Here is a 5,516-nt window from a genome sequence, read left to right on the forward strand (position 1 = left end):
TATATATATATTACTGTATGTTTTGCATGTCTATGTACCAATAAACATGACCTTATGTATTTAAAAAAAAAATTTTTTTACAGTCTATGGCTTTTACAGTGTATTTGCGGGTTGCTTTCAAAGTGCTGTAAAACTGGGACAGACACCAAAAACGTTCCGGTTACTAACGTAACCTCGGTTCCCTGAGATAAGAGAACAAGCGATGTGTATGGGTAAACTCCTGTTTACTCTGTTACTGAAGCCTGATTTGTTCACGTTTGTGTGGCTGCACAAACCAATGGTGCTTTAGCCCACCAGAAAGGGCGGAGCCGACATGTATATAAGTCGGCTAGCAGCGGCATTTCATCAGAATCATTCGACTGAAGCGACAGTCATCGATTTGTGTGCAGCTTATAGCATGGCAAGTGACACAACGCTTGTTCCCTTATCTCAGGGAACCAAGGTTACATCAGTAACCGGAGTGTTCCCTTTCGTATGTTCGCTTCACGTTGTGTATGGGGAACAAATCCAATCAAGCCGTGCTATGAGCAGAAGCAGACTCACACCTATGGGGCATTGCAAACCTTCTGAGGCATAAGCCAAGGCTATAGCATCAATTATCCAGTGGGATAGACTTTGCTTTGTAACCGGTAGCCCCTTAGAGCGGCCTCCAAAGCAAACGAAAAGCTACTCCGACTGTCTGAACAGGCTGGAGCGTTCAAGATATATTCTCAGGGCCCTGACGGGGCAGAGAACATTGGGACCCTGCTCACCATCTGCAGCGGGGAGCGCCAGAAGGGTAATTACCTGGACTCTGAACGGAGTTGAGAGCACCTTCCGAACATATCCATGTCTAGGCTTGAGGACAACTTTAGAGACGCTAGGCCCAAACTCCAGAGAGGAAGCACTGATTGACAGTGCTTATACGTCACCCACTCGCTTGACCGATGCTAGTGCCAGTAGCAGAGCAGTTTTCGGCGACAAAGGGCATAGTTCGGCCGAATGTAGTGACTCGAGGGGAGGACCCCATAGGGCCCTATGGACTATTGACAAGTCCCAGATCGGTACGGTCTGAGGACGAGGAGGGTTTAATCTTCAGGCGCCCTTCAAGAAATTAACAATCAGATCATTTCTGCTGATCGAATGGCCAGCTTCGCGGGAATGATTCACTGCGATAGCTGCCAAGTAAACTTTGAGTGTGGAAGAGGCACACCCGTTGTCCAACAACTCTTGTAGAAAGGATAACACGTGGGACACATCACAAGATACCGTGTCCAGGCTTTGTGCAGTACACCAGTCACAAAAGACTGACCATTTGAGGGCGTAAAGGTGTCTTGTAGACGGTGCTCTAGCCTCTAAAATGGTATCACTCACTCTCGCTGGGAGCTGTGTAAGCTCCCGTCGAGGCTCCATACATGAAGGCTCCACAGCTCTGGCCTGGTATGCCAAATCATGCCTTTTGCCTGCGAGAGAAGATCTCCTCTCAGTGGTATCGGCCACGGGGCTGCTACTGAGAGCTGCACTAACTCGGGGGAACCAAGCCTGGTTCCTCCAGATTGGGGCCACCAAGAGAACTGAGTATTTCTTCTCCCTGACCCATTTGATGACTTGCGGAAGCAGGGCTATCGGGGGGAAAGCATACAGGCGAGCACTGGGCCAATCGTGGGCCAGAGCATCTCGCTGTATCGAGAAATAAGTTGGGCAGTGAGAGCTGTCTTCGGAGGCAAAGAGGTCTACCTCTGCCAAAGACAGACCAGATTTCTTGAACCGTATGAGGATGTGAGGTCCATTCTACTGGAGCCACATTGCCTCTGGACAGCATGTCTGCGCCATGGTTCAGGCTGCCCGGCACGTGAACCGCTTTTAGAGAAAGGAGTTCGTTTTGTGCCCAGAATAGGAGGCGTCGAGCCAGCCTGTAAAGGGAGTGAGACCTCAGACCGCCTTGGCGATTGATGTAGGCTACCACTGTCGTGTTGTCTGAAAGGACCAGGACATGGTAAGGCCAGCAGGAAGGTTTTCAGGGCCAGAAAAACTGCTAGGAGCTCTAGACAGTTTATATAGCGCCTTTCTGGGGCTGGCCAGAGATCTGTCGTAACCACCTTCCTCTTGGAGGTCGGTCCCAACCGTATGCCTGACTGAAACCGGTGTGAATTTGTCTAAGGGGCCACAGCCTTGATACAGCGATGGTTTACCTTGATATAAAAGCCAAAATTGGAGAGGCCGCATGTGAAGCAGGCCCAAGGGAATCGCAGAGGAGGCGGCCGCCATGAGGCCGAGCAGCCTCTGAAACCTTGAGGGGACAAGACGTTTTAGGGATGCCACTAGTCGCTGAATAGTCAGGGACTGTTACCACGTGACCCAAGCCCACATCTGGGCAGAGTCCAAAATCATCCCCAGTAAGACAACTCGCTGTCTGGGTGACAAATGACTCAACTCGATTGATGTTCAACTCGAGGCGCTCCGAGTGGCTGAATAACAGCACTCTGTGAGTGAATAATTTCCGTTCTGATTTGACCAGGATCAGCCAGTCTGAGGATCTGCCTCAGAGGGGAAAGAGCTGCGTCTATGCACTTTGTAAAAGTGCGAGGGGCCAGAGACAGTCCAAATGGTAGGACTGTATATTGGTAGGCCAATTCCTCCAACGCGAATCTCAAGAATGGCCTGTGATGGGGGGCTATATGGATGTGAAAGTAAGCATCTTTCAAGTCCACTGTTAAAAACCAGTTCTTGGGGCAAATGTGCATGAGGATCTGTTCAATAGTTAACATCTTGAATGGCCGGCACATAAGTGAGTGATTCAGATGTCTGAGATCCAGAATTGGTCTCAGGCCACCATCTTTTTTGGGAACGAGGAAGTAGCGGCTCTAAAAGCATGACTCGCTGTTTGCTGTAGGTACTATTTCTATAACACCTTTTGCAAGCAGTGTTTGCACTTCGTGTTGGAGAACGTGTTCGTTGTCCTGAACCGAAGTGTGAAAAATACCTCTAAAACGAGGTGGTCTGCGAGCAAACTGAAGTGAGTAGCCTCGTTGAATTGTTTAAAGAACCCAGTTTGGCACGCCTGGTATGGCTGCCCAGGCCTTGAACCGGGATGCAAGTGGATCTAATTTTGCGAATGAAAGTTTGCCGCGAGGGGGCGGGGAACTGATATCCGCATGTGTAAATGTGGGAAAAGGAAATTTGCTCTTTTGAGTATTTGGGTCCACTATCACAGAGGTAAAACATTTGGGTATGCGCTGCACCTGCAGGGCGTGACTCGTGGGAAACAAGACTCCATCGCTCAGAGTTGTTCTGAGGGATGGAGGGTGAAAGTGAGCTGTTTTTGAGGGAGTTCCGGCCAAGGCGAGAACTGACCCTTTCCTCTTCCTTTCTGATGGGTCAGGACGGCTTCTGGGGCTCAGGGTCCAGCACTAGTCGAGGGCGTGGGCCTTGGTGCTTTGGGTAAGGAAACCGCTTTTCTGTCCGGGGGCGCTGCTGAAGACTTCTAAGGCTGAGGCGGCGCCAGCTTTGCGGGCTGAGTGGATGGGGCTTTCAGAACACTTAGGAAGGAAGTGACGCAGCGCTTGCGACGTCTTCCGAGCCTCTGAGGAGCACCAAAGAGGCCCTTCGGCGAGACCGGAGAATCAAGGAAGGCCATCTTCTCGGCGTCCCTTATTTCAGTGAGGTTCAGCCAAACGTAGGGCTGGGTATCGAGTTCAATACTTTTTAGGCACCGACCGAATTGCCTCGATACTATCGAGTATCTAAAAACGTCTCGTCGTTCGGTACCAAATTTCGATACCTAAGGGCTTAATCTCATCAACGTCAGTAAGGCGCAGATCGATCAGTGTTTAACATCCGTGGGAGCGATGCGAAAACGTACGGAGCAGTCTGCTCGTGGTATCTTACTATAGCCTAATACACCGATAGGTCTGCAGCGACTGTGACACTCAGAGATGTGGCTCACACGTGAGTATTTAGTGTGAATGCGTCCCAGCCCCCGTAGCTGTAAGGCTACATTTACACTGGTGCACTTTTGTCTTCCTTTCTGATGGGTCAGGACGGCTTCTGGGGCTCAGGGTCCAGCACTATGGGCCTTGGTGGGCCTTGGTGCTTTGGCGCTTTTCTGTCCGGGGGCGCTGCTGAAGACTTCTAAGGCTGAGGCGGCGCCAGCTTTGCGGGCTGAGTGGATGGGGCTTTCAGAACACTTAGGAAGGAAGTGACGCAGCGCTTGCGACGTCTTCCGAGCCTCTGAGGAGCACCAAAGAGGCCCTTCGGCGAGACCGGAGAATCAAGGAAGGCCATCTTCTCGGCGTCCCTTATTTCAGTGTGTATATTTTTTTAGATAATGTAATCTTGTTCAAATAGATTTCATAAAATTGGTATCGAAAAAAGTATTGTTCAGGAACCGGTATCGAAGTCAAGGTATCGGTATCGAAATTTTTTTAACGATACCCAGCCCTAGCCAAAGGTGGCGCTCCAACACCACCAGGTTGGCCATGGTCTTGCCAATAGCCTGAGCTGTGGCTTCCGTAGTGCGCAGAGCCAAATCAGTCACTGTGCACAGCTTTTTGAAAGCATCCTGATGTTGGCCAGACTCGTCCATATCAAGTTTGGCCTGAAACACTTGTAGGACTGACATCGTATGCAGCGCCATTCCGGCCGCTGCATATGCCCTGTTGGCCAGAGCCGAAGAAAACGTCTCGTCGTTCGGTACCAAATTTCGATACCTAAGGGCTTAATCTCATCAACGTCAGTAAGGCGCAGATCGATCAGTGTTTAACATCCGTGGGAGCGATGCGAAAACGTACGGAGCAGTCTGCTCGTGGTATCTTACTATAGCCTAATACACCGATAGGTCTGCAGCGACTGTGACCCTCAGAGATGTGGCTCACACGTGAGTATTTAGTGTGAATGCGTCCCAGCCCCCGTAGCTGTAAGGCTACATTTACACTGGTGCACTTTTGTTTTAAAATGAAAACGATCCTCGTCATACTGTTTCAAGCCGGCTTTCCACTATCTCCGACAAATGACAGACCGAAAGTCATTCATTTCCAATGGAGAGTAGAGCGGGAGCTGTGTAGAGTTTCAATCATATGAAGATGTCCGTTCATACTACAAGACCAAAAGTGCGTGTTATGTGACCATTCATGCACACTGTAGCATCATGCTACATAAGACCAGGGTTTAAATTGGGCCGGGCCATCTGGGGCACTTATAGACTCCAACTTCCGATTGCCGTGTGTGTTTTGGCCATGTATTGTTGATGAAATTAAATATATCATAACCTCTGAGTCAGAGCAGCGATCATGAAAGAGAGAGCACCGGCAGACAGCGCTAGAAACGGCTAATGCTCATCAGTAAATCAGTAGAAAATAAATAGAAATGACGATTCTGTCTGAGCTAGGTGATTCTGTCACACGCACTAGTGTAAATGTAGCTAACAGATGTGTAAACTGAAGACTATTTGAGCTTTATTAAAACTATTTGCACTGATTTTTTGTTTGTTACATTTTGTTCCTTTGTGCAGTGGCTTTGAGTCTGTATAAACATCAACA

This window comes from Sinocyclocheilus grahami, unplaced genomic scaffold (assembly GCF_001515645.1).
Source record: "Sinocyclocheilus grahami isolate Dianchi unplaced genomic scaffold, SAMN03320097.WGS_v1.1 scaffold672.1, whole genome shotgun sequence".
Lineage (NCBI taxonomy): Eukaryota > Metazoa > Chordata > Actinopteri > Cypriniformes > Cyprinidae > Sinocyclocheilus > Sinocyclocheilus grahami.